The sequence below is a fragment of the Saimiri boliviensis genome, chromosome 8 (assembly GCF_048565385.1).
Source record: "Saimiri boliviensis isolate mSaiBol1 chromosome 8, mSaiBol1.pri, whole genome shotgun sequence".
NCBI lineage: Eukaryota > Metazoa > Chordata > Mammalia > Primates > Cebidae > Saimiri > Saimiri boliviensis.
In genome coordinates, this window is record NC_133456.1 from 96,909,848 (window position 1) to 96,934,351 (window position 24,504).

The 24,504-nt window shown below is 38.5% G+C and overlaps 1 protein-coding gene and 1 non-coding gene across 2 annotated transcripts in view; one reads left to right on the forward strand and one right to left on the reverse strand.

Annotated features, from left to right (window-relative positions):
• Positions 1-24,504, reverse strand: part of GPR158 (G protein-coupled receptor 158) — a 384,453-nt gene that overhangs the window by 56,508 nt on the left and 303,441 nt on the right. The window lies entirely within an intron of this gene.
• LOC120367705 (U6 spliceosomal RNA) lies at positions 22,766-22,872 on the forward strand. Its single transcript, XR_005582022.1, has one exon. It is a non-coding gene; the product is annotated as a U6 spliceosomal RNA (small nuclear RNA).

Genomic DNA, 24,504 nt, shown 5'->3' on the forward strand with positions numbered 1-24,504 from the left:
AATAAAAATAAGAAGTACAAACCTGTTCTTTTACTAGGTTTACAAAGCAGGTTAAAATTCTATAAATTTGTATTCCAAGTTTGAGTTCACATTATTTCAGACATCTTTCCTTTGCTATAGTAGTTCAATAGGAATCAAGAGTTCGGCAAAGCAAGCTTTATTGTTGACTAAGGACTTGAAGCTGAAAGGAGGAGGAAAAACTCATGGCGGGAAAGACGAATGGAGAAACCTTGACAGAAGATTAAGAAATGCAGGGAGCGTATGTGCTCCTTCTCATGGAAGAGAATGATAGATCAGAGACCACACATACGGGGCTCTGAAGTCTGGAATATGTAAAATCTCAACTATTTCCACTAGAAATGGCCATAGAAATTCTTCTGGAAGAGTGGATTTTTGGGAGCTGCAAAATCCTATCAGTAAAGCGTTTCATTATCCAGCAAGCTTTCTCCAGGTGATGAATGGGCAAAGGTGAACAACTGTAATACAGAAGTCTGCATAATTTTTATTTAAACATACTTTTGAGCTGTCTGAGGACAACTGATAAATCTTCAAACTTTTTATTTCATAAAGAAGTTCAAGACTTGTTAGTATAAGTGAAAGATTGAGTTGGCCAGAAATATGTGAAATAACAATATTTTTCAGTATCCATGGTGGAGGTATAAGTTTAAAAAATAAAAATTGAATGCTAGTAAACTGAATAAAATGTTATTAAAAACTGTTCAGCAAATAGTGGACTGGACCTCTTAGTCTGCATGTACCAATGGCAATGCTGGTGGTAGGAGAGAGTACAGCCTTTGAATCCAGTCTCCCTGGGTTCTAATTCTGGCTCTACTTTTTCTGTCACCCAAACTGGAGTGCAGTGGCACGATCTTGACTCACTGCAACCTCTGCCTCCCAGGTTCAAGTGATTCTCCTGCCTTAGCTTCCCGTGTAGCTGAGACTACAAGCGTGTGCCACTACACCTGGGTAATTTTTGTATTTTTAGTAAAGATGGGGTTTCACCATGTTGGTCAGGCTAGTCTTGAACTCCTGACCTCACGATCTGCCCACCTTGGTCTCCCAAAGTGCTGGGATTACAGGTGTGAGCCGCTGCACCGGCCGGGCTCTACTCTTTTCTTAGTTGTGGATCTTCTACAATTTATTTCATATTGCCTTGCTATACCTCAGCTGTCCCATTTGCAAAATGGGTACAGCAACAAAATACTTCATTTTGGAAATATACTGAGGCTGAAATGTGATAGTGTGTGGTAAGCAGTGAAACACTGTGCCGGGTACAGTTAGGATTCAGTAAGTTTTGGCTAACATTAGGAGAGTTGACTTACCTGTGCTTTGTTCTAAAAATTTCAACAAATTATTTTCTGCTCACCCCAGCCACCCCTTCTTTTGAATTCCTACTATGACTTTTAGATGATATGCTTTTTCTACTGCATCTTATATTGTAGTTATCTGTATGGGTGCCTCTCTGAATTAAATGTAAAATTGAAGAAGGGCCTGTTCCTCAGTATAGTCTATGTAGTTTACAAACCAAAGTTTATACTTATTAAATATTTGCTCAATGATCTATTTTAGTCAATTTTAAAAGAAAAATGTTACTCTCAAAACAAAGTATTTGAAAATTGATTAGGGCTTTCTAATCATTGGTATCCTATTTCACATATTCCATATTTTATTTATCCATTGTTAGGCAGCAAAGGATTTGGAAGCCATTAAAAAACATCAGATGTGGATTAGGTCCTCAAAAAAGTTATAATTTCAAAGAGTGAATATTACAAGTAAGTGATAAATATGATTTTAAGCTCTTACTACATGCTAGACATGAAATTAAGCATATTTGCATTCATTTACTCATTTAATCCTCACAATACCTTCCTTAGAAAATAAAGACTATGATTTTACTGAAGAGAAACAGAGTACAGATCATTTAAGCGATGTGCCCAGTATTACACACTAGGAGCCGTCAGAGCTGGGATCTGAATCCAGGCAGTTTGGTTCTGGAGTTGGTGTTCCCGAGAACTGTGAGAACAATGATGCCGTCCTGCCTCCTAACTGGCTCTACTGTGTGGGGGAGATGATGAATGTCATCACCTTGTAAATTGCATTAGAATGAGGATTTCAGAGGAAAAGGAAATTACTGGCAGTGGAAACAAGTGAAATTATCCTGGAAGGGCTGACATCTGAGCAAGAACGGAAGGGGGAACAGGCTTAAGTGTTCATTCAGGCAAAGAAGAAAGACGGAGGGAACCCAGGACAAAAGCATGCTGTGGGAAGGTTCCGGAGTGTGGACTGTATGGTTACAGCCAGGAAGACAAGAGGAATTGTGTAAAGAAAGCTTTAAAACAGAGATGGTACGAGATCATGGTAAGCTTTGAACAATAGGGTGGAGAATTCAGAGTTTATTCCAGGAGCATTACACATGGCATTTAAATTCTCTCAGTTGAGATAAGCAGTGTGTGCACCAGGAAGTCCATCCGGCTGCAGCACGAAAGAGCATAGGGTGGGCTATGGAAAAGGGAGAGACTGAAGGTGAGAGAACCAGATGAAACTAGAAAAAAACTAAGTTCTTCTTTCCCACCAAACGTTTTTCTTTTTCTCATTCCAGTGGCCCTCATTTCAGTTCCCAAATGGCAACTGATGGGATGCTTCTCAACATCTCACTGCCCTGCTTAGAACATTTCAGTGGCTCTAAATACTCTTAGGAAAAGGTCAAAATTATTTAAGATGGCTAGCAAGGGCCTTCACACTGGAACTGATCTCTGCGATATCATTACTTCCTCGTACCTGATCCCTGCGGTCCTTGCATTTGCTGTCTCTTCTGGCCGGATGTTCCTTACACAACCCCTGTCTGACTTGTACCTGGCTTTCTCCTGTTCACCCACTTCAAGCCTCAGCCCAAATATCCCTTCCTCTAGGAAGAACATGCCTCCCCTGTGGCTTAGCACACTGTCCCTGCTTGTTAATCATGTCTTCCCTCTAGATTTCAGGCTCTGTGACAACCATGGGTTTTCTCAATCATTTCTGTTACATTGGCATTAGCAGTGTCCTGGCACACAGAAAGCACTTGGTAAATATTTCTTGGATGGAAGAAAAAAAAATAAAGCTATAGAGAAAAGGCAAAGGAGATACAACTAATATAGTGAGAGGGGATAATTCATTCATGGGGATACAGGAAAGAAAATGCTGAATCAAGAGAAATGGGCAACCCACTATTTATTGAGGCAAAGGGGAATATAGTGTCAAACATAATGTAAGATATTAAGCCTGGATGACCTGGAGGATGATTGTACTTGAAATGAAACAGCAAAAAGAAAAGGATGCATAAGTCTGGAGAATGCATTTCAAAGTCTGCTTGATTGCCTTGACTCTTTGGATATTAAACACAGCTAACGGGGGTGAAAAAGAGAATCACAAAGAAGACCATTAGGCTTCTCAAAGATGCAAAGAATAAAAGAATGTTTAGAAAATCAAACACCGCATGTTCTCACTCATAGGTGGTGTTGAACAATGAGAACACATGGACACAGGGAGGGGAGCATCACACACTGGGGTCTGTTCGGGGGAAATAAGGGAGGGACAGTGAGGGGTGGGGAGTTGGGGAGAGATAGCATGGGGAGAAATGCCAGATATAGGTGATGGGGAGGAAGGCAGCAAATCACACTGCCATGTGTGTACCTATGCAACAATCTTGCATGTTCTTCACATGTACCCCAAAACCTAAAATGCAATTTAAAAAAATAAAATAGAATAACTTTTTTGCTAGTATAGACACACCACTAGAGACTCATAAAATTAATCTCCACTGTGTCTGCTCAGTAGACACAATGCCTAGTGCTTTTAAAAGAGAAATGCTTACAAGGGACAACAGTAATTCCTTGCCTCATCCTGCATGTCTCAGCAAAGCTGGGCATCCATGACACTCTCAAGCACCCCTCAGACTGAGTTAGTTTTCCATCTTATTTGCATGCGATTTACTCTCATTGAATGTGGAGCTTTCCTTTGTTGCACTCATCAGCTCTACTTAGAAATAATTCTTTCTGTAATTCATTTGTTTAATGTATCTTCCTAGCTAGTTTATGAGGTGCATGAGGGTAGGAATTATAACTAATTCTTGATTGCATGGCATTCCCTAAGATAGTACTGGCAATAGGAGATATCATATAGTCATGCTGTGGAACGCATAGGATTAAAAAAGGAAGGAAGGGTGGGAAGAACAAAAGAAGTGAGCCAGGAAGGAGAATAATTCCATTCGGGTCTAGGTTTGTAGCAGCTACTATAATCTGTAACAAGCAAAAAATCAAAACCAAAAACGAGATTAGCAAGTTTCATTATATATAAACAAACCACCCCATCAAAAGTGGGCAAAGGATATGAACAGAGACTTCTCAAAAGAAGACATTTATGAGGCCAAAAAACATGAAAAAAAAAAAAAAGCTCATCATCACTGGTCATTAGAGAAATGCAAATCAAAACCACAATGAGATACTATCTCATGCCAGTTAGAATGGTGATCATTAAAAAGTCAGGAAACAACAGATGTTGGAGGGAATGTGGAGAAATAGGAATGCTTTTACACCATTGGTGGGAGTGTAAATTAGTTCAACCATTGTGGAGGACAGTGTGGTTATTCCTTAAGGCTCCAGAACCAGAAATCCCATTTGACCCAGCAATCCCACTACAGGTATATACCCAAAGGATTATAAGTCATTCTACGAAGACAAATGCACACATTTGTTTATTGCCACACTGTTCACAGTCGCAAAGATTTGGAACCAACCCAAATGCCCATCAAAGATAGACTGGATGAAGAAAATGTGGCACATATACACCGTGGAATACTATGCAGTCCTAAAAATGATGAGTTCATGTCCTTTGCAGGGACACGGATGAAGCTGGAGATGATCATTCTCAGGAACAGGACAGGAACAGGAAACCAAACACCACATGTTCTCACTCCTAAGTGGGAGCTGAACAATGAGAACACGGGGACACGGGAAGGGGAACATCACACACCAGAGCTGTCGGGGAGTAGGGGGGTTTAGGGGAGGGACAGCATTAGGAGAAATACCTAATGTAGATGAAGGGTTGATGGGTGCAGCGAACCACCATGGCATGTATATACTATGTTAACAAACCTCCACATTCTGCACATGTATCCCAGAACTTAAAGTATAATAAAAAATTATATGTAAACATACATTTTAACAAAATTATTATAAAACAAACATTCCTTTTCAAATCTCAGTAATAGATTTCATAACACACTGTAACAGTGAAGAAAAAAATTGAGAAAATCACACCACTAAGCTGAATTTATGAATTATAATACTGATATTATACTAATAGCTGTCATTTTTATATATTAGTAACAATAATAGCTACTCATGCCCCTGCAACACACACACACTGATTACTATGCTAGACATATTACGTGCATTTAGGGTTCAAAATATACTTTGTTGTCTCTATTTTAAAGAAAAACAGACTGAGTTTTAATGGGATTAATTTATTTGCCCATGGTTATCAAAATAGTTTTTAAACAAGAACCCATAAAATGTTCCTTGACTGGAAGAACTGCCTAAGGCATAATTCCAAAGTAAGGATAGCAAACAAACCAACAAACAAGTATCCCGATTCTCTTTGCAATACTAGGGGCCAGTGACAGTTATCAAGATGCTGCACCAAATTTGCAGGCCATGGGATTAAAGGATACCACTCTATTAAGTAACTTAGGGACTGAAGAGCAGGCATGATTACCGGATGAATGATCACAGCATAGAAATTATAGGTGTAAAATGAGACATCCTAGGTTAAAAAGGATGGGCTGAGGCCAGGTGCAGTGGTGCAGGCCTGTAACACCAGCACTTTGGGAGGCCAAGGTGGGCGGATCACAAGGTCAGGAGTTCAAGACCAGTCTGGCAAATACAGCGAAACCCTGTCTCTACAAAAAAGTTAAAAAAATTGGCTGGGTGTGGTGGCACATAGCCATAGTCCCAGTTACTCAGGAGACTGAGGCAGGAGAATCACTGGAACCCAGGAGGCGAGGTTGCAGTGAGCCAAGATCGCACCACTGCACTCTAGCCTGGGCAAAAGCGCGAGACTCCGTCTTGGGAAAAAAAAAAAAAAGAGGAGGATGGGCTGAGTGGAAAAAGACATCCAGGATCAGCAGCAGAAGGTGTCACACCCAAACCACCAACTTCCCTTTGCCTCTTAAGTGTGCCTCTTGGGAACTCATTATAATTTTCCACAGTCTTTCAGAGCAAGGCTTCAGTGTGAAGACCTCAGGTAGATGTACCTGTGTGTGTGTTTTAAGGACTTGGTTCATAACCATGGAAAGTTTTTTCAAATGTTCTCAAAACTCATGTACAATCAAATACTATTCAGCCATAAAAAAATAAAGCAATATCTTTGGTAGCAACATGGATTGAACTGCAAGTCATTATCTTAAGTGAAACAATTCCGAAGCAGAAAGAAAATTACGGCATGTTCTCACTAGTAAGTGGAAGCTAAAAAAATCTGTATCCAGGGACATAGAGTATGGAATGACAGACAAAGGAGACTTGGAAAAGTGGAGGGGTAAGAGGGGATGACTGATGTGAAATTACTCAATGACTATAATCAACGTTATTTGGGTAATGAACACATGAAAAATTGCACATAGTACTCCTTAAATGTATACAAAAAAATAAAAACCCACACACAACTAACCTTATTGGTGGGATACTAAAGGCACTGAGTTTTAAAAAAAAGTATTGCTCACTGGGCACGGTGGCTCACACCTGTAATCCTGGCACTTTGGGAGGCTGAAGTTGGCAGATCACTTGAGGTCAGGAGTTTCAGACCAGCCTGGCCAACATGGTGAAACCCTGTCTCTACTAAAAATACACAAATTAGCTGGGCATAGTGGCATCCACATATAAACCTAGCTCCTTAGAAGGCTGAGGCAGGAGAATTTCTTGAACCTGGGAGGCAGAGGTTGCACCACTGTACTCCAGCTTGAGAGACAGAGTGAGAATCCATTTCAAAAAACAAACGAAAATAAAAATTAAATAAATAAAAAACAATAAAATCTATTGCTGTGGTAGAAACAGCTCTCCAGGACTTGCTCTCAGGTACAATGAAATCTGAACATATTATTCACCCATGTCACTGAATGTGATTTTGTTAGCATGTTTTGACGTCTGCTTGATTGCTTAGACTCTGTATACTGAACACAGCTAAGAGGGGAGCAACAGATAACTATAAAGGAGACTATTACACTTCTCTCAAATCTCTCCTGTTGCCCAGGCTGGAGTACAATGGAGCAATCTCGGCTCACTGCAACCTCTGCCTCCAGGATTCAAGAGATTCTCCTGCCTCAGCCTCTCAAGTAGCTGGGATTACAGGCACCTGCTACCATGCCTGGCTAATTTTTTGCATTTTTAGTAGAGATGGGGTTTCACCATGTTGACCAGGCTGGTCTCAAACTCCTGTCCTCAGGTGATCCACCCACCTCAGCCTCCCAAAGTGCTGGGATTACAGGCGTGAGCCACTGGGCCTGGCCCTTAGAAGAACATTTGTAACAGAATAACATTTTTGCAAGTATAGGCACATTGATAGAGACAGAAAATTAACCTCCACAGTTTCTTCTCAGTAGATACAATGCCTAGTACTTTTAAAAGAGGGATGCTGATAAGGTCCAATGATGAGAAGCCAGCAGGGTCCAACGCTGTTCCCAAAGCTCTGAGAGTCAAAGGTGTGAAGCTCTTGGTTTAGGCCTGATCTCTTCAGAATCTGAGCAATGGTGTTGAATACAGCAGCTCCCCTTTCCTAATTGACTCTCCAAGTGTTACTTACTTTAGTTCAGTGAAACTGGTTGTGAATTTAAGCACTTTTACAGGTAAATGAGGTGTTATGTGCTTTGGGGTTTCTGTTAGCAGAGAGTGTGAGAACAGCTTTACTTACAAAAAGAAAGAAAAGATAAAGGTTACTGTGTACTAGGAGGCATGGTAACAGACTCAGGTGGCAAGATTTTTCTTGATGAAGTCCTTTGACAAGGATTTATTTGAAGAATGTTTGAGGCCTTAAGGACTCTCTACCATATTTATGATTTCCCTCTGCTTCCTACAAGGAAAGGTCTTACTAGTCAAATATTTTCCAGAGGTGCTCATCCCCAAGTTTGCTATGCTGCCAACAATCCTAACAATATGTGAGGAATTAAGCTGATAATTTCCCTTGACAAAGGACACTCCACAAAGGTCATACTTGGAAGTAGCTGGTACTAAACGTTGTGTGTAGCCTCTCCAGGTTTGCTGTTTGAAGTGGGAGGCTGGAAATGAGTCGTTAGGTAGAGCCGTGTGCAATGAAGCACTCTGATTCAGGATCATCTATTGTGGGCTTTTATTCAATGTCCTGTGGCATGTTAGGAAATTACTCTATTTTTCTATCTTTGGCAAGAGAGATGCTTCCATATGTGGGAAGTATTTAGAATAAAAATGCACGTCCTTCAAATCTTTAACCTACTATTAGTTCATTTTTGATTCCACAGTAATTTTGGATTCAAAATGACAAAAAAGTACCTAATGCAGCTTTACATTTATACAATTGCCATACATATGAGAGTGGCTATAATTTTGATTATGTGTCTTTATACAGCCATGGCCTAGAACTTAGTATTTGCCTCCTATTACCCCAAAACAACTAAAAACAAATAGCTTCCATAGTAATATAGAAGTAAAATTTAAAAAATTATAAAATACACAAGATTTGGGATTTAATGTTGCAGCAGATGATATGTTGTGCCCTGATACATCCTCTCCAAAGTTCCTAATAGAATACACATGAAAATTAAAAAAAAGAAAAAAGAAAAAAGAAAAGGGGTTACAGCTCTAAATACGAAGGGCAAACAGGACAAGTTGCCAAAGTCTTAGTGGTGATTCTACTCACAGCTTGGTAGATCTTATCCAATAAAGAAGTACCTTTTAAATAAAACACCACATGCCTCATTCTCTGAACCAGAATAAGATCTAAACCCCACACACAACAAGGAAAGATGTTCATTCATACTCCTCCTCATTGGAGTCTTCTAACTCTAAGACCCATAGATTTTTACTAATCAGAAGAACAAATTTTAAAAATCCTTGGTCATGCCCCAAATGGACAGCAATTCTTTCTATTCCACATCAGCCATTCCTGGAGCCTCCTGGTCCAATGCCACTCCTCCCCTAGCGGCACTCTCACCTCCATCCATTCATAGGTTAGAACTCCCAGGAGGCAGCACTGCATTCATAAATGCATTTGGACATGTAGCTGCTCAAGGAAAAGCACAGCAAGGTGCAGAAAACCAGTGTGCTGGGGGGGTACATGATGGAAAGTGCAGGTGCCCTCCCTGGTCTCAGTTTCCCCATGTCTCCATGAGGAGAGGTGCTTCATGGAAATAGCCCATTCTAACACACATAATAAACATAGAAACACATGACTATTAATTTTGCTGTAAACTTTCACAACTTCTCAATTTATGTGTTCAAAAGAAATAATGCTTTGGTCAAGAATATATTTTAATGCATGACATAAGATTATACCATCTTAATAATCATGTCCTCAAATTATTATTATTTTTTTTGCTTTTTTAAATTGCACTTTAGGTTGTGGGGTACATGTGAAGAACATGCAAGACTGTTGCATAGGTACACACGTGGCAGTGTGATTAGCTGCCTTCCTCCCCCTCACCTGTATCTGGCATTTCTCCCCATGCAATCTCTCCCCATGGCGATCATCAAATTATTAATACATATGAGAAAGCTCTCAGGATTTGTTTAATGAAAAAGTAAGCAGCACCTAAAATATATATAAAATATACAGTGTGATATCAGTTAGACTCAACATTTATGTGTAGCCAGGCATCGTGGCACACACCTGCAGTCCCAGCTACTTGGGAAGCTGGGGAGAAGGCTCACATGAGGCAGGAGGATCACATGAGGCCAGGAGTTCGAGACTACGGTGTGTGATAGTCACACTTATGAATTACCACTGTACTCCAGCCTGGGCAATATAGTGAAAACCTGTCTCTTAAAAAACAACAACAAAACATTTGTGTGTATATATGAGTATACGTACACAGAAACACACACAGAGAAATGAAAGTTTACCTGTCCCCTGATTATTACCGTGAATTTAACAGCCTTAATTTATTCTAGAAAACAAGGCATACAGGAGCTATGCATAAAAGCTAATGGGGAAAATATACTGGAATGTCTGTTCCTCTTAAGCTATTAATCTAAAATATATGTTCTCTATAAATGCCCAAAAAGCAAAACAACAACAAAAAATCTAAATCTTTGGCTCTGGCTTGGCTTCCTGCTTTCTTTCCTGATACCCTTATGAGCAAACTGCATGCACCTTGGAGATTAAAACACACTAGTGAACAGAATGTTGAGTACTGTGATGAAAGTATTACGGTTAACATTTTTTCACTTTGCATTGTTTTAAAAAGATTGGTATTTTCTAAATTGGACAGTGTATTAGTTTGCTCTTGCATCACTATAAAGAAATACCTGAAATTGGGTAATTTAAAAAGAAAAAAAGGTTTAATTGGCTCACAGTTCCACAGGCTCTACAGGAAGCATGGCTAGGGAGGCCTCAGGAAACTTAAAATTATTGCAGAAGGTGAGGTGGAAGCAGGCACATCTTACATGGTGGAGAAGGAGGATGAGAGTAAAAGGGGAGGTACATTTTTAAACAACCAGATCTTTTGAGAACTCACTCACCATCACAAGAACAGCAAGGGGGATATCCACCCCCATGGCCAATCACCTCCCCCCAGACCCCTCCTCCAACACTGGGGATTATAATTCTACATGAGATTTGGGCAAGGACACAAATCCAAACCATATCAGGCAGTTAAGCTCCAGTTTAAATCCTTACTGTAAATGTGTAATGAGAAAATGTTACTTTTGAATAATGTAAACATACATATACCATTTTATATGTGTATATATGTGTGTATATACATAACACACAAAGTTAACCATGTTGACACAGATTTTCTGGTTTTAGTAATAGATATGCTTTCAAGTACCACAGAACTTAACGTATAATAAATTTTAAAAAAACAAAGAAAATGTGTAAAACATACAATAGTTTCCCCAAACCACAAATTACACTAGAAGTCAAAGTCTTAATTATGCAAACTGCAGTCACAATCTAGAATGAGAATTGCCCTGACAGTCCTAAGTCTCCCTCTGTGAAGAAGTCACCATTACCAGTACCATAGAGCAGGCGTCCCCAAACTTTTTACACAGGGGGCCAGTTCACTGTCCCTCAGACCGTTGGAGGGCCGCCACATACTGTGCTCCTCTCACTGACCACCAATGAAAGAGGTGCCCCTTCCTGAAGTGCGGCGGGGGGCCGGATAAATGGCCTCAGGGGGCCGCATGTGGCCCGCGGGCCGTAGTTTGGGGACGCCTGCTATATAGCAATGCTCTGGGCGGAAACAAGCATCTATTTATAGAGGAGCAGGGTGGTATAGCGGAAAAAGAATTGGCTCTGGAGACCCAAGGGACTGCTCTGCCACTTCCTAACTGCATGACTTTGAGCAGTGCACTCTGACCATCTAGTCTGTCATGTGGAAAGTTGAGTAATAATCCTTCCCTCACAAGATAGGAAGAATATATGTGAAAGCACTGACAACTATAGTGGGTATATTTATCCTGTATTTATTCCTTAAAGATTAATGCAAAACCCTTTTAATTCCTGTCTAACGTGAGCAGTAGGGGATCCTACCAGATACTTAGAGATTTCCTCAACGGTAAATTAACATAAATACCAAATCCTGTGATGAGGGAGCTGCTTTGCCAGCCGGTTTCAGTCTAACTCATTGCCTCATCCCTTTTGAGAGGACACTTTCTTATTACTCAGCTCCAAATAAAAAGAGCTGAAAATAAATATCTAAGTGTAACTATAGATTGCCATAAAAACTCTTCAGATATGTCAGTAAGCAATAATAAATGTATTTTCTCCATAAATTTTTAGTCCTCTTCCTATTCACATCCCTCTTCTAGAAGGCTCTGCTTAACACAGGGTGATTACCAATAATAAAAACAAGCATGGATATAGGGGTTTTACTTTTTATTACATACCTGATGTTTCCCTTTTCCTGACTTGAGGTACTTAGGACATCGAGTAACTTGCCCAGGACAACACAGCTGAATGTGTCAAGGGCGGAATGACCCTAAACTGTCAACATTTTCAATTTCCACACAAGGTGCCGTTTTCTATAAAAAATTTGTTTTAATATAAAAAAATATGGTATAATCATAAAGATTCCAATAAAAGAATTGTTCAAGAATGTTTTTCTTACTAATCATTGGAATGTCTAAAATACCTACCATTAGCATCATTTTTTAATTGTCACAAGACCCCTATAGACATGTATCTGAAAGGATCAGAGTGATGACAACGAACTGAAAGCCACTTAGGACAGAAGAAGCTCCTGAAGGCATAGGCACAGAATGGGCAAATTTTGATGCAAAATAGAAGGGAAGAAAATATTCAGGTCTACTGCTCAAATGAGGTGATCCCAGTGAGGCCGTCTCCAGGAGACCAGAGAGCTGACACAAGGCTGGAAAAGGGCTTGGTCCTGATGCAGAGTTGTTCAAGGAGAGGCAGAGAGAGACGGATGAGACAAAACAGTCCTTCACATGTTTCCTGTCATTTCCTCTAAAGGTGTCTTATTGCATCAAAATTGGTTAATTTAAGTGTTATTGCATCAAGACTGTTTAATGTAAGCAAGACCTTAAGCAGAATTTTCCTCTGCACACATGCTTATTTGCCTGGATAATGGATAAGCTTTCTTTTAAATGTTTTTAAACTCTCCTGCCTGTTGCGGACTCGCTAGCAACAGGGCACTCCTGCTGCCACACACCCTCTGCCGGGAGGTAGGGGAGGAAGGCTTAGCTGCAGATACTTCAAAAGGCTGTCAGATGGGCCTCCTGCCTTTCCAGTGTCCACTCAGGGGTGAGGTCCTGTGGATTCTGCATCTGTAGTAATATTTTATCACTACAGGTCATTTTGAGCTGCTCTCATACTTCACAGAAACAGAGTCAAAGAGTGTGTGTTCCTTTGTGACACTAAGTGACTAACGCCTTCTTGGTGCCATCATCAGATTCATGCTGGCATGACAATACGCCCACATATTGGGAAAGCCCTTGGAGTTTTGCGTTTGTTTTTCAATAACACTTTTGACATTTCTTATGTATTATCACACTGAAGAAGCCACACAGTTACAGTTCCACTCCATCTCATGAGGAGACCATCTCAGAACTGTAAGGAGGAAAAAGATTGTTACCTGCCACCTCATCTGCCTCCCCACCTGCAACCTACAAGGAGAACGGCCGAGGAGGCAAAGGGAGAGAGGATGAGACTAGACATTGTTGGTGGTGACACACTACACCAGTAAGACACCAAAAGCCAGTAGGTTTTAATTTTCCTAACTCAAACAGATGGAAAAGTGAGACAAAAACATGTGAAAACAATTGTTGGTTGCTTGGCAGTTGTTAGAGACAGGAGCAAGAGAAAAATATGGGCAGAGTGGGGCAGATCTAGGCACTAGAACCAGGCCTGTTACTCAAAGCAGAGGGAAGCTTGAAGATGAAAGATCGGGCCCATGGCCAGGAAAGAAGGCTGTCGTGAGAGTGACTTTTCTTAGGCAAAGGCTTGAGACTCCTGTTTCCTTTAACCTCATCGCAGTCTTGACAGCTAAGTTATTTTGGTGTTCACGTATTTCACCACAATTTCTTGCTATTGTTTTGTATTAGTAACCTTTACATTGTGCTTGTATCTCCTACTTGTATATAGGAGTAAAATAATAAAGCACAAGTTAAGGCAATAGCTGAGTAACCCGGGCAAACTCCAGTCCAACTTGCCACCCTCCCATCCCCGCAACGAGAGGCTTCCAGAAGATGCTTTCCCATAAGTCTTACTTTCTATGAATTCCAGATTCTTTACTTTTTCTCTTATGTACAGTGATTTGTGTATCCTCTCAAATTGTTGCCTAATCTGGTGATCATTTCTGCTGACATGTTTACCAGTTGCTTCAGCACCATTAGTTGAAAAGAATTTACTTTCCCTATTGAATTACCTTGAAGCTTCCATAACAAATCAATTGATAGTATATGTGTGTGGGTAACCCCCCATATAGGCACCAAGGAATGAGAGCTAAGCAGAGCCCTGGCACAGTTAGGGTTTGAGGAATATCTCACTTTATAGTGTTACTACTCAGCTATTTCCTTTTATATAATCCTTTACATAATCATATATTAGTTTATAGAAATAGGGCTTGTAGTCTCCCTTTATATAATCCTCTATATATAATCATATAATAGTTGATAGTATGAGTGCCTAAAGAATATTTCCCTACATATATACCTATAATTATATCTTAGTTCATAATTGGAGGAATGCCTAGAGTGGACACAGTACAGAGCATGAATTAAGGAATAAGCAGCTTCTAATCAGAGGAATGCCTAGAGCGGACACAGTGCAGAGCATGGTTTAAGGGAAGACAGTTATACCAGGACAAGAATCCATGGCCCAGGCGGCAGCGTTCAGTATCGTAAAGATACCCGCTGTATGGCAGGCTTGGGGCAAGAGCCACTCCTCCTGATAAAGGAGTTATAGGACCTTGCTCCAGTTCTTGTGGAAGGCTGCCCTCAGAACAGCAATCCACCTTGGTGACTGTGAACTTCATCAGCTCTTGCTACTGTGCTGCTTGAAAAGCATCTTCCCATAGAAGACATTGGAAGCTGCCAGAAGGTAGCAGTAACCTTGACAGCTCTGTCACTGCTAGGTGATTTAAGCATCCTCCGATAAATCTTCTTAGAAGTAGTTTCCCATAGATAGATGTATTGCACACTACACCCCCTTACTGCACCTGGCCCTTACCTTCGTGGGAACTGGGCCCTCGCCTTTGTGGGAACAGGCTCCTTGCTGCGCGCCGTCCATCTCCTAGCCTAGGTGACCTAATGGGGGTGGACCCCATGTTTTATTGCTCATGACCCTATCACTATCCTTAAAGATGATTTCACTCACTGCCCTGCCCCCGAACCTATACACAACAAATACTCATGCTTCTGGACATTCGGGGCTTCGCCGCCTTGCTAGCCAGCCTCGCCTGACTCCGCTTATAGGTGGCATGGCCCCTGGAGCCCAGCTGCGTTTTCTTTGTACTTCGGGGTCCCGTCTCTTTATTTCTCGGATCCTGCGCCTCAGCACAGCATAAGGCTCACCCCACGACCCTGTGGGGCCCTTAGCCTTACATCGAGCTCCCAACGTGCCCTACATATGTATAGATTTATTTCTGGCTGCTTTATTTTGTCCTATTAATCTATTTCTCTACCCTTAGGCCAATTAACACTGTATGAAGTCCTGTTACTTTAGAGTAATTTTTGAAATTTCATAGTATAAATCCTTTAGCTTTGTCTTTTAAAACACTGACTTAGCTAGTTTGCATCTTGTATTTTCCATATAAGTTTTAGAGTAAACTTGTAAATTACTAAAATAAAAGCCTGTTGGGGTTCTTATTACAATTGTGAGGGTTCTACAGACCAATATGAAGAAAACTGACACCAACTTAATTTATGAACATCACGTTTCTCTATTTAGGTTTTTCTAATCTTCTCGTAGCAATATTTTCTAGTTGACAGTGTAGATTTCTTGCCCAATTTTTAACAAATCTATTTGTAAGTATTTAGTGCTTTTAGGTAATATTGTAAATGTAATTTTAAAAATTCCTTCTCCAGTTGTTTGCTACTGTATATAGGAATAACTGATTTTTGTATCCTAGAACCTTGACAAACTCACTTTTCAATTGGTCCTAGCATTGTAGATGTCTTCAGGTTTTTTAATGTACCCAATCATGTTGTATGTATATTTAAAAAATATTTTAACACTTCCTAATTCATAGCTTTTCATTTCTTTCTCTTGCCTATTGCATTAGCCAAGACCTCCAATATGATGTTTAATGAAAACAGTTTAAAAACGTATCCATGCCTTGTTCCTGATGTTAAAGAAAGTGTACATTCTTTCACATTAATTATGATTTTAGATAGAAGCCCTGTATTATACTGAGAAAGAGTCCCTTTTTCCTTTTCACTGAGAATATTTAATCATAGATGGATGTTGAATTTTATCATATGCTTTTTTTTCTTCTATTGAGATGATGATAAATTTTCCTTATTCTGTGATAAATTTATTTTAAAAATATATCAACCTTGAATTGCTAGAATACTTACCACTTGGCCACAATGTATTATCATTTTTACATATACCTAGATCCGATTTTCTAAAAGTTTGTTAGGAATTTTGATTCTATGTTCACAAGGGATAATGTCTGTCATGTACTTTTCTAATTCTATCCTGGTCAGGTTTTAGGGTTGGTATGACAGTATGAGTTGACATCAGGATATTGGTACAATATGAATTTTCTCAGTTAAGATTGACACTATTCCATTCTTAAAAGAGTAACAAAAATAGCTAATGATAACTTGTCTATAGTTTCCTTTCTGAGAAGTCTTTTAATTATAAATTTATTTATATGAACATGCCTATTCAAATTTTCTATCTCATATTCTGTCAATTTTAGTGAGTTGTATTTAAAAAAAATTGTCCATTTCATTCAAGTTGTGGACTTCGTTGGCATAAAGTCTTATTGTAATATGACTTTATTATCCTTTTAATCTCTGCAGGAACCTTTAGCAATATTTTCTCTTTCATTCCTGATATTGGTACTATGTGTAATCCATTTTTTTTCTAGATCAATCTTGCCAGAGGTTTATTAAATTTATTACTTAAAAAAATACCAGCTTTTGGGTTTTTCTCTATGATATGTCTGATTTCTAGTAGATTCTTTATTTTTCCCTTTATTATACTTGTTTAGGGCTTGGTTTGTTCTTTCCTTAGATGCATAAGGTAGAATCATACTTCATATTTTTTCTAATGTTAGCATTTAATACTATAAAGTTACCTATAAGCACTGCTTTGGCTGCATCCTAGTAATTTTGATATCTCACATTTTCAGTATCAGTCCATTTGAAATATTTCTAATTTCCATTGAGATTTTCTTGTTTCACATCTTGATTGTTTAATTTCCAAATATTTGGGGCTTTTAAGTTAACATCTTATTGATTACTAATTTAATTCAAAATGAAGTCATAGGATATTCTTTTTTTAATCTCCATTTTAAAAAGTGGATAGGGATAGGGATTCATTTTATCATATACCATACGGTTATCTTGGTGAACACTTCACACATGCGTTAAAAAAAATGTGTAGTTTTGTGGATATCAATTAGGTCATCTTTTTAAGTCTTCTATACTACTATTACTTTCTTTGTATAGTTTTGTTATTTATCATTATTATTTTGCACAAGGGTGTAAAATTCTCTGGCTTGATTGTGAATTCATCTAGGTATCCTTTTATCTTTGACTTGTCTTTTCCTTTATGCATTTTGGAGTTCTATTATTATGTGCATACATGTTTAGAATTGTTATGTCTTCCTGATGAATTGAGTTTTATCATTATGATACAATGTCACTCCTCATTTTTTTTTGTTAAAATCTCCTTTCTTGAAGTCTATTTTGTCTGATAGTAATAAACCATTTCAATTTTCTTATGATTGCATCTTTTTCAATCATGTTACTTTTATCTTACCTATACATTGTACAGCATATAGCTGGGGCTTGCTTTTTTGTCAGTCTGGTAATCTCTGCCCAACTGCTTCCCAGTCTGTGAGTGGGTTTCCAAAGCCCTCAGTCTCCCTGTATGCCAGCCCATCAATCTTACTTCACTGGGGTTGTTTCTTGCTTGTCTGGCATCTGTGGACCAGCTGTGCCTATGTAACTCTGCCATCCAGTAAGCTTCAAACCAATTTCTTTGCCATCCAGTGGGCTGCAAACATACCTTCTGCAACAAGGTCTGCACCCCAGCTTTACGGAGGAAGCCCCTTTCCAAGTTTGTCCTTTCTTAAGTATGCTCCTTCAGCCTTTGATATTATCGAGTTCTCTGTATATCTTTACAGTTATTGCCCTATCAAAGTTTAACAACTCTTTATATAAACTGCCACTATCCAAATTACTGTATAGTTTCTATCTCCTGATTAGATCCAGATGGGTACATTCACGTCCTCTGGCTCCCTCCTTTTCATAATTTACCCCCTCAATTTCCAGCTTCTCTAGCAGAAGTAAACTCTATCCTCTGACATCTTAAGACAAACAGATTGTAGTTTTTTGCTTAAGTGCTAGCCTTCACATACTACATAAACTGGAAGTGCCCTCTGCAAAAGAGTAAATAATATAGCCTCCCACATAGTGCAGTTCCCTTATTAAAGGATTAACTCCCTTCTAGTTTCTGCCTGCTTTTGATAGTTTTTCAGTTCTTTCAAATAATTGTGCTTTCATATATTTTCCAGAGTTTTATATGCTGGAAGGTCAATTCAACATAAGCTACGTTTTTATCTTTTTTTGGAGATGAAGTCTTGCTCTGTTGCCCAGGCTGGAGTGCAGTGGTGATAATCTCAGCTCACTACAACCTCCGCCTTCTGGGTTCAAGCAATTCTGCCTCAGTTTCTCGAGTAGCTAGCATTACAGGCACACACCACCACACCTGGCTAATTTTTGTATTTTAGTAGAGATGGGGTTTCACCATGTTGGCCAGGCTGGTCTCAAACTCCTAAACTCAGGTGATCCGCCCACTTCAGCCACCCAAAGTGCTGGGATTACAGGCAGGAGCCACCATGCTCAGTTCTGCTATGACTTTTAAAAATAGCTTTATTACAGTGTAATTCACACACCATATCATTAATTCATTTGAAGTGTAGTCACAGAGTTGTAAAACAATTACCACAATCAATTTTTGAATATTTCCCCACCTCAAAAATGAACCCCATAATGATTAGCAGTCATTCCCCATTCCTCCCCTGCCACAGGCAGTCACTGACCTACTTTCTGTTTCTATAAATCTGCTAAGCCTGGACAATTCAAGTAATGGAATCATGCAATCCATGGTCCTTTTTTACTGCCTTTTTGATTTAGCATGTTTTCAAAGTTCATTCATACAATGTACAGTACGATACAATGTATGATACCAATACACTGTAGCATGTATCAGTCCTTCTTTCCTTTTTATTAACAATATTCCACTGTATAGATATAAATTGTGTTTATCCATTCATCAATTAATGAACATGTGAACTGTTTCTACTTTTGACCTATTATGAATTATGTAGCTTTGAAGATTCATGTACAAGTGTTTTTGTGGACATATGCTTTCATTTCCCTTGGTTATATACCTAGGAATGGAGTTTTGCTGAGTCATATGATAACTCTGCTTAACATTTTGAGAAAATTTTAAACTGTTTTAGAGAGTGACTGCACCATTTTACATTCCTACCAGCAATGGATGATGTTTCCAATTTCTCTACCTCCTCGCCAACACTCATTGCCTATCTTTTATAGCCATCCTTGTGGATGTGAAGTGTTATCACATTGTGGTTTTGATTTGCATTTCCCTAATGACAAATGATGTTGATCATCTTTTCATGTGCTTATTGGCCATCTGTACATATTCTCAGGAGAACTGTCTATTCAGATCCTTTGCCCATTTTTTAATTGGGTTACCTTTTTATTATTGAGCTGTAATATTCTATATAAGAGTCCCTTATCACACATATGAAGTACAAATATTGTCTCTTATTCTGTCTGCTTTAACTTTATTGGAAGTATAATTTGCAACACAGAGTTTTTTACTTTGATAAAGTTAAATAATTCATCTTTTGTCGCTTGTGATTTTGGTGTCATATCTAAGAAACCATTGCTAACCCCCGGTCATAAAAATTTATATCTATGTTTCCTTCTCAGAGTTTTAGAGTTTTGGCTCTTCCATTTAGGACTCTAAGTTTTTTTGAGTTAATTTTTGTGTACAATATGAGCTAGGGATCCAACTCATTATTCTGTTATGGATATCCAGTTTTTCTAGCATCATTTATTCAAAAGACTATTCTTTTCCCATTGAACATTCTTCATACGCTTATCAACTGGCCATAAACAAAAGGGTTTATTTCAGAACACTCCAAATTTTATTCCATTGATCTTCATGTCTATCTTATCTCAGTATCACATTATTATGATCAGTGCAGCTTTGTAATAAGTTTGGTGGAAGTAAAGGAGTATAAGTCTTCCAAATTTCTTCTGCCCCTTGCATGTCCACATAAATTTTAGAATGAGCTTGAAAATTAAAAAAAAAAAAAGAAGGCTAGGTTTTTAATAGGCTTGCATTAAATCTGTAGATCAATTTGGGGAATACTGCTAACCTACTCAGTTTTCCAATCTATGAGTTCCATTTATGTAGTTCTTGAATGCCTTTTAAGATGTTTTGTAGTTTTCATTGTACAGTCTTGTACTTCTTTTATTTATTTGTAAATATTTTATTCTTGTTTTTAATGGAATTGTTTTATTAATTTCATTTTAGGATTGTTCATTGCTAGTATATGAAAATAAGACTGCTTTTGTATTTTGATCTTATATTCTGCAACTTTGCTGAACTTAGTACTAAAGGTCTTTTTTGAGCATTCCTTAAAATTTTCTCTCTATAAGATCATTTCATCTGCAAATAGAGACAGTTTTACTTCCTCGTTTCTAAACTAAAAGCCTTTTTTTCTTCTTCTTCATTTTCTGGCATAATTGCTATAGCTAGAATCTCTAGCACAATGTTGAATAGAAGTTGTCACAGTAGAAATCATTGTCTTACTCCTGATCTTAGAGGAGTATTCTACAGATGTCTGCTAGGTCTAGTTGGTTTATATTGTTTCCTTATTGGTCTATTTAGGTGTTCTATTCAATACAAAGAACAGGGCTATGAAGTCTCCAAATATTTTTATTAGATTGTCTACTTCTTAGCTTCACAGCTTTCTGTAGCAGAAAAACCTTACTAGAATTTGAGGAGTCCAGCTACTGACCAAAACCTATGTCTGATTTTTCAGGTACAACCACAGGAAATTACAAAAACTTTACGTGGTAAACCTTTTAGGGGAATTCAGTCCTCCCCACTTGGTGCCCAGTCTTGATGCCCTGCAGTTGCTGGAGGGAGCTGCAGTCAAGGACTCAGGCTCCCTGGCCAGCCATGCTCTTACTCATATCTGGATGCCTAGCAGAGCTGTCTCCATCCAAGCCGTCCAAGCGTTCTTCCACATAGAGGACCATAAAGACATTTTCTTCACTCTGACTCAGTGCTATTCAATTCCTAGCCCTTCTCCAAACCCTGGATCCGTAAGACTTCAGGAGTCTATTGTTCAGGGCTCCCACTGCAGTGTGACATTCCCCCTGCCTGTGCTGACCATCTGACCCTTATGCATGGTGCCATCCCATGGGGAAAAATGGAACATAGGGGAAGACAGCATTTTCTTCAATTCAGCCTCTTACTTACACTAAGTGATTAAGGGCTTGACTGTTTCTTCCATTTTGGCTTGTTGCCTTACCAGTTACTCTGACACCTAGCAGCTCAGCTTGCTCCAGTTCAGCTTAGCTCTTTAAAGTACTTTTAAATACAATTTTACTTTTTTAAACTTTTACAAAATATAAAAATTGACTGAGATTAATATAACCTTGCCATCTACACACCACACAAATTAGTACATGTATATGTATACATTTTGTTATAATTGCTATTGGTCTTTTAAAAAACTCAAAACTTCACCCATATTAAGGAGAAGCTTTCTAATTCCCCTTCACAGTCCTTGCCTCCCACCTTCTATGGAGGCAAGCACTAAAAAGTCTGACATAAAGCCATCCAGTACATGTTTTCTATGTTTTTTCCATTTATATGTATCCATAAATAATATATAACCTTATTTTGTGAGTTTTAAAACTTGTATGTAAGTAGTAAATTGTGTTTCAGCCTTCTGCAACTCACAGGTCTGTCTTTATAGTGAATTAAATTAAACAAATGCAATTTCCTTCCAGGCAAAGTTAAATCCAGATCCCATTTCTCATTAGTCACTTTCCCCCAACATCTATATCTCGTTATAAAAGCCAAAGAGAATTTGATAAAACTTGGCATTGCCATCAATAGGGTTACAAGGAATAAGGAGGCCATGCCTCTGCTGGAATATCTCTCTTCGTAAAAATGTAAGCCTACAATTTCCTTGAAAACAGGACTCAAATGGATGTCCAGAGCTTTTTAAAAACTGGGGATTTGTCACATTCCCTGACCATGCCAAGCACTTGGAGGGTAACAGGGTTAACAAGAACTTGTTGAAAATATTGAACATTTTAGGGTATTTCTCTAAAAGTACCAAGAAATTACGGAAGTGAGATGAGCTTTTCAGAACATTTAAGTCAATACACTCAACTTACAAAGTAAGAAGCTGAGACCCCAAAAGACTAAGTGACTTGTGCTAAGTCACACAACTGGCTACACCAGGACTATAACCCAGTTCTGATACCTTGTTCTCTGCTTTTTGCACTAATTACTGGTTATTAAACTGGCCTCTGAAAATACATCTCAGAGGTTATCTGTGAGGGTCAAAGGAGATCAAGCAAGTTAGTTTCTGGGCTCTTACCTCCTTCCAGATTGCCTCAACTTTGAATAATTATCATCTTCCTATTGTCTACGTAGGATGCAATGACTACTCCTTCAATATCTTTTGGCAACAGTTTTCATGTAAACTGATATTTGTAGAATCTTTTCTGTTACTGCTTTCACATCACCGGCAAGATAACATTCTATTCAAGCCATCTGATGTGTGCTTACTTTGGCAGCACATATACTAACATTGGAATGATACAGAGAAGATTAGCATGGCCCATGTGCAAGGATGACACACAAATTCATGAAGCATTCCATGTTTTTCTAAACAGCAGCCCTTGAGCCCCAGATCTTCCCTCTGACGTAGTTTATCAAATGAGAAGAAACAAGAAGATCAATTCTGGTAATACTACAATATAAGGTTCTTTAATATCCCCAAAAGATCACACTAGCTCACCAGCAATGGATCCAAATCAAGAAAAAAATCTGAGTTGCCAGAAAAAGAATTCTCTTAATAGGAGGTAACTATTAAGCTAATCAAGGAGGCACCAGACAAAGGTGAAGTCCAACTCAATGAAATAAAAAATATGATACAAGATAGGAAGGAAAAAATCTTCAGTGAATGGGTAACATAAATTAAAAATAATCACAATTCCTAAAAATGAACGACACACATAGGGAAATGCAAAATACACTGGAAAGTCTCAGCTATAGCATCAAACAAGTAGAAGAAAGCACTTGAGAGTTCAAAGAGAAGACTTTCAAATTAACTCAATCCAACAAAGACAAAGACAAAGGAATTAAGAAAAAATGAACAAAGCCTCCCAGAAGTTTGGGATTATGTTAAATGACCAAAGATAGAATAATTGTGTTTCTGAGGAAGACAAGTTCGGAAAACATATTTGAGGGAATAATTGAAGAAAACTTCCCCGGCTTTGCTGGAGATGTAGACATCCAAATACAAGAAGCTCAAAGAACACCTGGGAAATTTATTACAAAAATTCATCACCTAGGCACATTTAGGTTATTTAAAGTCAAGGTGAAAAAAAAAATCTTAAGATCTCTGGGGCAAAAGCATCAGGTAACCTATAAAGGAAAACCTATGAGATTAACAGCAGATTTATCAGCAGAAACTCTTCAGGCTAGAAAGGATATGAGTCCCATTTTTAGCCTCTTTAAACAAAAAAATTATCAGCCAAGAATTTTGTATCCAGCAAAACAAAGCTTGATAAATGAAGGAAAGATACAGTCTTTTTCAGACAAACAAATGCTGAGAGAATTCACCACTGCCAAGCCAGCACTACAAGAACTGCTAAAAGGAACTCTAAATCTTCAAATAAATCCTTGAAATACACCAAAACAGAACTTCCTTAAAGCATAAATCTCATAGGACTTATATAATAATGATACAATGAAAAGGAAGATATTCGGGCAACAAACAGCATGATGAATCTTGAGATCTTAATACTAACATTGAATGTAAGTGGCACAAATGTTCCACTTAAAAGAGTGGCAGAATGGATAAGAATTCACCAACCAAATATCTACTATCTTCAAGAGACTCACGAGACTCACCTAACATATAAGGACTCACATAAACTTAAGGTAAAGGTGTGGAAAAAGATATTCCATGCAAATGGACACCACAATTGAGCATGAATAGCTACTCTTATATCAGAAAAAGCAAACTTTAAAACAACAGCAGTTAAGAAATGACAGAGAGACATTATATAATGATTTTAAAAGTGTCCGATGGGAAATCATCACAATCCTAAATTCATATGCACCTAATGCTGGAGCTTCCAAATTTATAAAACAATTAATACTAAACTGAAATGAGATAGACTGCAACACAATAATAGTGGGAGACTTTAAACACTCTACTGACAGCTCTGAGACAAGTCATCAAGGCAGAAAGTCAACAAATAAACAATGGATTTAAACTATACCTTAGAA